The sequence below is a fragment of the Oryzias latipes genome, chromosome 21 (assembly GCF_053564925.1).
Source record: "Oryzias latipes strain Hd-rR chromosome 21, Olatipes_Hd-rR_3.1".
Lineage (NCBI taxonomy): Eukaryota > Metazoa > Chordata > Actinopteri > Beloniformes > Adrianichthyidae > Oryzias > Oryzias latipes.
The window spans coordinates 25029568-25041762 of NC_136257.1; positions in this window are offsets into that span (position 1 = coordinate 25029568).

Sequence of the window (12195 nt, forward strand, 5' to 3'; positions counted from 1 at the left end):
TTAAGCTCCAAACCATGACTTGAGATTTAAATCTAATGCTGGGACAACAAATGATAAGTATTTGGGTAAGTGGCTTGTCAGTGGACTTTTTTGCCTTACACACCTGGTCTAACACAAGAGTGACACAGTTGATGCATCTCCCATCAATATATGCCTTTGTTATCTCCCCCTGGCACATCAGATGGCTTCTGACAGTGCAACTTAGTAGAAGCTGTATGAAGGTATCATTGAATGTAGAAGAAATTTAGAAAATGTGGTTCTGTGTGGGATACTGGTAATTGAACAGTAACAAGAACGACTCATTTCCACTGCTCCACAAAGATGAGTCCCTTGACTTGGATTCTGGTTCATCTTGATTTTTCTCGTTGGGTCTAACAAGGAAAACTCCCGCCAGTGGGTACTGACAGGTGCTACTTAGCATTGAAGCCAGACCAAAGACTGCTTTCTCCACTAGAGGAGGATTCTTGCAGTACCCTGTTGTCAGCTTTGGCTTGTGCAGCACGCAGACCATGTTGAGTGTCTGATGGAGACGGAGAAGTGCTACCACTGTCACAGGGTGGCCACATCCTCTATTAAAAGTGTCTGGTCTGCTTGAATGAGATTCTGGTGCACGGGGGCTCTTTTGAAGCAGCACAGCAATCACTGACAAAAGGTCCTTTCAGAGAATAGCACAAGCAAGTCTTATCTTTCACCCAGACAAGTGCTGTTCATGAGAAAAAAACTGGAGTTTCTGAGGCACAGGATTGGAGGTGAAGGCATCAGTCGTAAAGGACTGACCACGACCCACCATCCTAGGAGACTTAAAGAGAATCTTTATGCTTGCCTCCTATTATACATGGATTTTTTTTTTAGGTTTTTCCCTGTATTTATCCTCATCTCTTTCACCTGCAGAGGAAGGTGTGTAACTTTGTTCGAATGCTGGACTGTGAGCATCTATTCAGCTGATTTAGGAAGGCTTTGACTCCCTCTTATTTACACCTGTCTTGCTCGTATAAAACCTGACTTGTCAGTGGCTCCACCAGGACAACAATACATCAGAAAGCTTCAGACCATACCATTGCTGGAAACCAGCAGCAGAGAGTGGTAATAAAATAGAAAAAGAACTACAACATGAAAGACAATGTAAAAGACTTCAAGGTGGGACCCGGTGTCTGGCTGTTTGGCTTAAAGGAGAAAAATAACTGGCACCCTAAGTTGGACTGTCAGTGGGTCGGACCTTGTGAGGTGCAAGAGAAACTGGGAGAGGAGGTTTACTGTGAGGTTCAGGGGCCAGGGTGGGTTAGTTTGTTTCGCTTTCTAGATTGGTTGTGGGGTTTCCGGGTTCTTTGGGCCTTTATTTTGGTTACTTCCGGTTTCTCCCGTTTGTGTTGCCTCCACCTTTACTTCTGTTTATGAATTGCACCTGTTCGCACACCTGTTGTTCATCATTGCTGTGTATTTAAGTTCCTCCACCCAGTGTCTGTCACGGGATCGTTTTGCATTCTTTGTACTTCGAGATTAAAGGAAAGATAGAGAAACCTTGATTCAACGTACCTCTGTGTTCCTGCTTTTGCATCCACGCGTCGAGCCTGACATAACGATCCCGTCAATCATGGATGCAGCGGGAGCAGAGGGTCCGCTTTCTGATTCCAACGCCCAGGAGTGGGTCATCCGCCAGCAAGATGAACAGCTAAACTTCCTTCGGAGGGGTATGCTGGAGATGTCCGCCCGTCAAGAGCAACAATGGTCTGCGATCGGGGATCGGCTTGATCAGCTGGCAGGAGAGATCCGATCGTCTTCGCCATCCCATCCGCCTCAGCCGTCTTCCTCGGCGTCCATACCTTTGGCTCCGGCGCTCCTCACTCCTGCGGTTCCGCTGGCCCGACCTGAGAGGTTTTCCGGTGCTTCGGGGGACTGTCGGGCATTCATTACGCAATGCGAACTGCATTTTGAGCTCCAGGCAGCCACGTACCCTACGGATCGCGCCAAGGTGGCGTTCATCATCTCCCACCTTACGGACAGGGCCGGAGCGTGGGCTACGGCAGAATGGCAACGTGGGGCCGCCACCTTTGATTCCCTCCCGGTTTTCCTAGAAGCCTTTACACAGGTCTTCCAGCATATGAGACCAGGCCGGGAGGCTGCTCGAGCGCTGATGCGGCTGCGTCAGGGAGGACGCCGAGTGGCGGATTACGCAATCGACTTCCGGACTCTCGCCTCAGAGAGCGCATGGAACCCCGCAGCGCTTACAGATGCCTTCCTGGAGGGCCTGTCAGATGAGCTGAAGGACCAGCTGGCGCCGCTGGATTTGCCGTCATCCCTAGATGCCCTCATCGCGCTGGCAATCCGAATTGATAACCGGCTGCAGGATCGCCGGCGAGAGCGACGCGTGGGCTCATTCTCCCCAGCAGGAGGAGTAGCGCCACAATCTCCTCATGACTATCCTGTTTCCACAGACACCCCAGCTCCTTCTACTGAGGAACCGATGTTATTGGGTCGAGGGTCTCTCACCACCTCCGAACGCAGACGACGGATGACGGCTGGTGAGTGCCTTTACTGCGGGAAGCGGGGTCATTTCTGCCGGGACTGCCCAAAAGCCACCGCTCGTCACTAAGAGTGGGCACACTGACGAGCGACGGAGAAACGCCCACTAGACCTATTTCCAATGCTTGCTTTTTGGAGGGGCACCTAGTTTTTCAGAAAGGGGGGGTACCCATCAGGGCTTTGTTAGACTCAGGTTCTGAGCAGAATCTCATGGATGCCGAGCTGGCCACACAGGCTGGGTTTGTAACCAGGTTGCTTCCCCGTCCATTACAGGTTGTTTCGCTTAACGGCTAGGTCATTGCAACCATTTCCAAGGTGACTGACCCCGTCCACCTCATTTTATCTGGTAACCATCATGAGTACACCCGTTTTTTTCTGTTTTCATCTCCGCAGAACCCGGTGGTGTTGGGGTTCCCCTGGTTATTGAAACATAATCCGGTCATTGATTGGTCCGCTAGTAGTATTACTAGTTGGAGTAACCATTGCCATGAGACCTGTTTGCGCTCAGCTCGACATCCAGAGCCTGGCCCCGCAGCCTCAGTTGGGCAGCCGCCCTTACCAGACCTCTCCATGGCGCCACCGGAGTACCATGACTTGGGGGAGGTCTTTTCAAAGTCTCAGGCTCTTTCTCTGCCACCCCACAGACCTTATGACTGTTCCATTAACTTGCAGCCCGGAGCTCCATTACCTAAGAGCCACCTGTATAATCTGTCTAGGTCGGAGAGAGGCTATGGAACAGTACGTTGCTGATTCACTGAGGGCCGGCCTCATTAGACCCTCCTCGTCTCCTTTGGGGGCTGGCTTCTTTTTTGTGGGGAAGAAGGATGGTTCCTTACGGCCATGTATAGACTATCGGGGTTTGAACGCCATCACTGTAAAGAACCGGTATCCTCTTCCCCTAATGAACTCTGCGTTTGAGTCATTGCAGGAAGCTAGAATCTTTACCAAGCTGGACCTGCGGACCGCTTATCATCTGGTGCGCATCAAGGCTGGGGACGAGTGGAAGACGGCGTTCAACACGCCGCTCGGACATTACGAGTACTTGGTCATGCCTTTTGGCTTGGCTAATGCTCCTGCGGTTTTTCAGGGGTTAATCAATGATGTACTCCGGGATTTCCTCCAGCATTTTGTTTTTGTCTACTTGGATGATATCCTTATTTTTTCCAGGGATCCCAGCGAACATAGGCGGCATGTTCGTCTGGTCCTCCAGTGGTTGTTGGAGAACAGATTATTTGTTAAAGCGGAGAAATGTGTGTTTCATTCTCCTTGTGTTTCCTTTTTGGGGTTTGTTATCGCAGGGGGGGAGTTGCGGCCTGATCCGGCCAAGGTGAGTGCAGTGGTTAATTGGCCTGCCCCTAACAACAGAAAACAGCTCCAGCGTTTTCTGGGGTTTGCCAATTTTCTGCGGCGTTTCATCCGTAACTACAGCTCCGTTGCTGCGCCCCTCACAGGTCTAACCTCCACCTCCACGCCCTTTTGTTGGACAGAGGCGGCTGACTCTGCGTTTAAGAAGCTCAAGCGGTTGTTCACCACTGCTCCTGCCTTGGCTCAACCTGATCCTTCCAATCAGTTTGTGGTAGAAGTTGATGCTTCTGATACGGGGGTGGGAGCGGTGCTGTCTCAATGGTCTGGTGAAGGTAATAAGCTTCATCCCTGCGCTTTTTTTTCCAGAAGGCTTACACCAGCTGAGACCAGGTATGACGTGGGGGATAAGGAACTCCTGGCTATAAAACTAGCTCTGGAGGAATGGAGGCACTGGTTAGAGGGGGCGGTTCAGCCGTTTGTGGTTTGGACTGACCACAACAACCTGTCATATATCCGGACCGCTAAACGGCTGAACCCAAGACAGGCAAGGTGGTCTTTATTCTTTAATCGTTTCGATTTTGTCGTCTCGTACCGCCCTGGCTCCAAGAACACCAAGCCAGATGCGCTCTCTCGGCAACACGATCCGGTCATGGGGGACCAGACACCCACGACGGTAATTCCTGTGTCTCGTGTCCTGGGTGCCCTCACCTGGAGGCTGGAGAAGGACATCAGGGAGGCCCAGGTCCAGGAGCCGGACCCGGGAGGGGGTCCGCCCAACAGACTTTTTGTTCCTAGGACCTGTAGGAGTCAGGTTCTTCAGTGGGCCCATGCGACATGTCTGACCTGCCACCCCGGTGTTCGCAGGACTATCACCTTCCTGTGGCGGCGGTTCTGGTGGCCCAGTCTGGCGCGGGACGCTCAGGAGTTTGTCGCTGCCTGTACTGTCTGTGCCCAGAACAAGGTCAGTAACCAACCGCCTGCTGGGCTCCTGCATCCTCTGCCAGTTCCGAGTCGTCCTTGGTCCCACATCACCTTAGATTTTGTGACCGGCCTGCCTCTCTCCGCCGGCAAGACCGTGATCATGACCGTGGTGGACAGGTACATGGACAAATGAGAAAAGTATATGAGAAGGGAAAATGTGTGGATTGTTAAAAAAAAAGGAGAATTTTGACTATCAAAGTGTTGCGGAAGACATGACCTTGTCAATTTTCTATGATCACATCACCAAGGCCATCGATTTTGTATGTTTAAAGGCAAAACTGATTACTTTTTTGCACAAACACACTACAAGCTCATCAAGAGAATGCCAAGAGTGTGCAAAGCAGTAATCAAAGCAAACGGTGGCTACTTTGAAGAACCTAGAATATGACATATTTTCAGTTGTTTCACACTTTTTTTTGTTATGTATACAGTTCCACATGTGTTAATTTATAGTTTTGATGCCTTCAGTGTGAATCTACAATTTTCATAGTCAAGAAAATAAAGAAATCTCTTTGAATGAGAAGATGTGTCTAAACCTTTGGTCTGTACTGAACACTAAAACAAAATCGCATTTGTATAGAAATGTAAACTATATTTTGACACACATAGCATCTATGTATATATTAAATATACAAACATTAGATTTCTGTTTATATGGGAAAACCTACAACAGTAATGGTGCATGGAGAAAATGACAGACCATCACATGACATACATTTATATGGAGGAGCCTAGTTCAAGTACAACGTTAATACTAGTAATTAAGACCCACTCTAATGAAAATTGTGTTTTTGGTGTTTTTAACACCAAAGAAAATTAAACTGCAGTTCTGAGTATTTATGTAGCTGAGTATCTGAGTATTTCTGCAGCTGTAAACTAGCAGGAAAGAGTGTATACAAAGGGATGAGAGGAAACTAACACAAGCTTTCTCTGCGCAAACAGTCTCGCCCACAACTCAGAGGCGAATTTCTGATTAACTCCTGTCTCCATGCAAAAACCTTGTCCAAGTCAACGATGGGTTTTTTGATTTTACCTTTTTGGAATAAAAATCCTATTTAAAAGATCACTGGGAACATTTTTAAAACAGATCAAAAGATTATTGGATGGAACTTTAAAGCTTAAAACAAAAGAAACCAAGTCTCGGTTTTATACATATTGCCATGTCGCAATTCCTTTGCATAGCCATACATATTTCTGTGTCAAAGTATGTGTCTCCCAATAAACGTGTATTCTTTTCTCTTCCTGTATGACACATTATTGGCACTTTAATTAACTAATTACAGAACCTTACTTTCACATATATACTTTATTCTGCAGCCACAAGACTCCCAGTTCACTGCTAAAAACATACAATGTATCATCCTTCAGCATGAGCAAGACGCAAAAAGGAGACTGAACGCCCTATAACTGTCCCTTTCTGCACATCAACTACACTCACACCCACACACACTCAAAGCTCTTGTCTTTCCATCTGCTAAAGTGGGCTGTTGTGATTGATTTGTGGATTTGCTCCCTCTTTTTTTTCTTTCCATTTAAGTAAAATAATGTATGGAAGCAATCTGGCGACAGACATTTTGGAAAATCTATTTGAAATCATTTCAGTTGAAGCCATGGCAGTTTGTCTTCTTAGAGGAGAGGTGCAAAGTATAATTGTCTGCAGTCTAGTAAAACACAGTATAACTGCCATCACACTTGACTGAGCATATAGCCAGCTAGTCCCATGGCCTCTAGAAGATAGAGCAGTTAATGTTCCCTTTTATTTTAGAGGATATGTCACTTGTATCGCAGATTTATACTATGATGCAGCAATTTTGTCCAAACAGATGGATAATGGTGTCACCAGCAAAAAGCCCTGTTTTTATTGAGTTTAGAGAATATTGTTTAGATAGGGGAATGTGCTGAACACCTCCTCCAGCACTTCCTCTCTTTATCGCTCTAATCTTGCCCATATTAGATTTGATCATTTTTGTTTGAAGGAAGAAAATGTAGCTGTAATAGCTTCCTAATAGCAAACACAGGGGATACAAATCCAGAGACCTTGTTCTGTAGTGCTTCCATAAGCACCACTGATTTATAGAGGTCTTTATGACAGAAAGGAAAATGATCTGCTGCAGATATAAATCAGGTGAGGGGTAGGAAATTGAACTTAGATATCATCTTGTCAGATGCTTAATGCTCTTCCTCCTGTCACATTCGATAGGACCAATTTGGAGAATCCTGCAGAGGTAAAAAGAAGACAATTAACAATGACAGTGTGGTAATAGATGAAGCTATAAAAGGAACCTGCTGCCTGCAGGATGCTTTGTATGATTTTCACATGAGGTGGTGGAAGTAGTTTGCTTTTATAGAGTCCCACTCCATCTCTTATCCGTACTCTTTTTTGGCAGTTTCTAATCTTTCTGTCCTCAAACACGCAGAATGTAAAGAAGAGATTTTCAAAGTGTGCACGGCAGTTGAAATACTTGGGTATTTTTGATTGTACCTCTTGTTTAAATTGGCTTTCAGCATAGGTCAGAACTGTTTTAGATTGATGGGTTTTTTGCTACTAGTTGATGGATTTAAGAACATCCTGCATAGATAAAGAAATTTAAGAAAAATAACAAAACTGCAATATGGCAAACTACCATGTGGTAGCACAAGGTTAAGAGGAAGTCCATCACGTGGCCACACAGAGATAGACAACCACCCGTGCACACTCACAAAGGGTAATTCAGAATTGCCATTGACATAAGCATGATTTTAGAGTGAAACCAGAAAAACTACCCACAGGGGTTCTCATAGGGAAAACATGCAAAATCCTCACAGAAAGACATATTTCTTGTGACCCAGGTCCTGCATGAGTGGGGGGGGGGGGGGGGGTAGATATTTTTGCTGCCACCCAGTATTTAGGATTCTTAAAAGAAAATGTATTTATACTTTTTTTTTATTTCTTGTTGTGCCTAAGAAGTCACAACAATAAATTAATAGGTTGTTTACTGGGTTAAGGGGCTTGATCTATGCTAGCAAGACTCACCAGTAAATGACTGAATAAAGCATATATGTATATATTTTTTTTAACTTAAGTTTTATTTTTCATTTTTAAAACATGATATAACACAAATGTCCATGACATTAAACAAAGTAATACAGTATTTTTATGTTAAAATAAAAAGTATCGGTTACAATATGATTTATGTTTCACAGCCAATTAAACCATAAAACAGCTGTGATAAATGGGTACATTGATTGAGCTGCCTTTACAAATATCTGCCAATTTAAACCAAAGTAGGCACAAATGTTGGAATGAAATATGCTCTAATAATCTTACCAACAGTAGCAAAACTGACTTTAAACCAGTGATAAGAAAAACAGCCTAAATTCCTTTAAAAGTAACATGTTCCTACTAATTAATTTGACAGTCATCTTGATTGATGGGTTAGAAGCAATTCTCTGACTTTCTAGTTACACTTCTGGTCATTTCTGTCCAAAGTTTGAGAGAAATTTCTGATATTAAACACAAAAAGAGCTGTTTTCCCAAAATATTTATGGTTTGTAAGTAATTGTAGGAGTACTTAGCAAAAAATAAATAAAAAATAAAATCATTGACAAAAACAGATACCATTAAACCCCTGGCGGCTATTGATGCAAATAGGTATCAAACCACTTCTGCTCCAAACGTACTTTACACATGCTTGAAAGCAATAACAAAAGTTACAATTTTTTCTTGCCACTGAAAACAAATTTAGACATTAATGGTTTAAATTACTTTCAGAAGTTACTGTTTGTCACTAAATATTGGTCCAGAAAAGCAGTGTCAACAGGCTTTTTTGAAGTGAAACCAAAGATATCTAACTTCAATGCATGAACTGTCATGGTGCCTCTGGCAGTCTCTCCTCCCCTTCCCCTCTCTGCTCTGCCTTCTGATTGAGACCAGCTGTGGACACTCACCTCATCTACCACAAGCTTTCTTAAGGAGATCCAGCTCCAGCATTCATCACCAGTTCTTTGCCCCTTATGGTGCTTAGCCTGGTCTACTAGTGAGGTCTCTATGCTCTTGCTCCTCACTAATCTTGTTTCTCCGCCTCGCCCACAGGACCACAGACCACGAGTGTTCACCTGAGTCTCAGTTTCCCAAGAGCTGCCTGATCCACGCCATGCTCCAGCCAAGCCATTATTCCCAGCCACGCCAAGACATCCAACCACGCCACGCCTTCAAGCCATAGCTCCCGCTAACCAAACCAATATCAGCACATCGCCAGAGCTTCTTCAACAAACTCACCTTCGGATCTTCGTCCAGGAAAATAAACTCATTACTCACCATCTCAATCTCCTCTGTTTCCTTCTGGGGTCCAACGTCTGGGTCTGTCTCGCATAGCAAATCATGACATTAGCTATAGAATGAACAACTATTTTGTTTGAAACATGAACAAAAAACTAAATTTTTTTTGACTAACCATTCATCGTCATTTTATATATTTATAAAGTGCTTTTACACAATTTAACACAATTATGCACACAATAAAAAAATGTACAAAGCACTGTAAATGAAATGCTAAGGTTAACAAAAACAAACATAATAAATGAATGAATAAAAACATGAAAAAATAATAATGGAAAACTTGAAAGTACAAAATGTTTGTGTCCTGCCTTTGCAGGATGGATGGATGGATGAAGTAACCTATGGTGAAAGGTGCTGCTTTACCCAAATCTGCAATTCATTTTAAGTTGGATGTTAGGAATAATGGGTCTATGCATCAAAGGATGGTAATGTTACTGTAGCAAATATACAGATGTTTATTGTTCTTGACTTTAAGAAAATGCATACATTTTCAAATTATTTATACTGAAGAAAATCTCTTCTGATAGTCTGGGGGGAAAGTTGACAAAGGTTTCAGGTAACAAGTAAACTAAGAAACTATTAAAAAACCTACTCATTGAAACAGATGTACTTTGCTGCTTTTAGCCACCTTTCACGATGTTGTTTGATTTCTTAAAAATACTTTTATAAATCTGTTGTTTATTTAAGGTTAATCAGGTTTTATTGTTTGTTTAGATACATAAACTGTTAGCTGAAAGAATCTAATTTCTTTCCCTCATACCGTAAGCTGAACTTCACAAAATACTTTGACTAACACCAGCAGAGTTGCTGGAGCAAATGTCATCACTCAGTGGTTTGATTAGTTCCAGACAGGACAGAGAATGGCAATGCTCTCTGATCCCTGAATGTCACACTGGTTCAAACCACAACAGTGTTTTATAGATACCATTATGTATTCAGCATACTTGCAATGAATGGCAGACAGAAGAGACCTAAAAGGGGGGGTGCCTACATTTTCACCAAGTTCAATTTAACAGAATCGCATTTTTTCACCAGCTCATGGCCTTTTGTGGGAAGTTCTATCGAGTGGCAACAAAAGCCCAAGCATTTAAAGAGTTTTACAGTGATAACTATTGAGGGAACCATCAGCCCTCACTGCTCATCAAGCCAAGTACTTGTATAATCTAATTTGATTTTAATGCTTTTCTAAAGGAGATTGTGCTCTTATTACTGTGTAATGATACTGCTGCAAAGAGTCTGTAGTGATGTCCAATATCACAACCATGCAAACCATTTCTGTGACACTCATTTCACCATAGTCTTAGTGGCTTGTGCGGGATGTTTATGGTTGTGCTGGTCTCCCTGTTGCATTTTACCTAATGACTGACAGAAACATAGTACATCTTTGCAGCTCCTCTCCTTGTTATCTTTGTCTGATATGGTACTTTTTTTGTATTCAGTACAGTAGATAGAGCACAACGATGAAGGTCTTATGTGAGATGAGGAGAATTTTGAAGTGCTCTCACTCGGGGGCAGCAAATGGAAAAGTGACAAGGCTGGTGCACTTGTCTATTTTACTTATTCTGTGCCTCTGTTTCATATTCCGCCTCGCACCATGGGGTTATTTTCCTCCAGGGTTCAGGAGGGCACGCTCTTTCATTTCTTCAGAAAATTGTTTCGCAGGATTTCAATCTTTTGGCTGCTAGATATGACAAAACACAATATCAAGACCACTTATGTTTCTTATCTGCCATTTTTTTCTGGGTATAAATAAAAGATCAGTATAAATTTAAGTCAAGTTGCCTCCAATGCACATGTGAAAGATGAGTGTGAAGAGAACTATGAACCCTGGGACAACGCCACGGCAGTTTCATCGGCTGCTCAAAATTACCCTGGCACTGGGACTTGGGGTGAGATTTTTCATCCTCAAAATCAATTAGTCTTTAACATGATGATAGTTCAATTCCAATCTTTAAATGGTCCTTAAAATAGGTGGAAAAAAAATACTTACTTGACTAAAGTTCAGATGCAGATTATAGTTTTTAAAACAAACATTAGAACAAATTAAAACAACTATGCCACCTTACCAATTTCCAGGACTTATGATAGTAGTTATCCTGATTTTGCTAAATTTTTGTTTGAGGATTAGAGTGCCATTAATGGATTGATCAGAATGTAAACAGAAATGATTACAAACAGGAGTTTTGTTCAAAACTGAGTTTGCAACAGTGAATGCACACAGAAACGAATACCAAAATGATTAAGTAAGAAAAAATGGATCTGGGTTCTTATGGTTTAAAGGTTTTTCAAAGTCTAACATTGTTTTTTGCTGACTTAAAAGAAAAAGGAACACATAAATTTCATACATTTGAAGTATTTAATCTGCCACATTAAAACAAAAAATATCCTGGGAAGGGTTTTACTTTACAGATACCCTGAATTGTTTTTTTCAATAAAGAGGCCTTTTGGTGAGATACTCGTGTACAGTGTTGAATAAACAAAATTTACTGTGATTTAACACAATATTCAAGCTCTTTATAACACAATCATTTTACATTTTCAAAACACATTATATACAATTCAGAGATTTTGAGGATTACAAGTATTTCTGTAAACCTGATGTGTACAAAATAAGAACTCTGACAATTGGATCTTACGTGATGTATTACTTACGATCATGCATGTATGTGGAATCCATGTATACCGAAGAACCTCCCAGTGGTGCGAAGACATCCAAACATCGTCCTATTGATGTCCCATTTTTTTCCCCGTTTGGTTCTTGTCAGAGGTCAACCTCAAAGGGCACTCGGTGGAATCAGGCGTTACTGTTGGTGTCACATTGATGCATTACAAGGCCCAGGAGGTCACATCTCTGTAAACATACATTATCAAAACCCAAAGAAAATGTGGGGTGTTGACCTCACCGATACTTTGCTGAGCATCTTCAAGGGGGGAAAAGGGTCGCGTGTTGGCAGAGAGCAACTTTGTAGACACAATGACTTTCTTGCTGCAAATGAAGAGGGTCAAGCAATCAAGACTGCTGAGACTCTGTGTCAGCACCATTATCTTGCACTGTCTGAAATGATCAATGA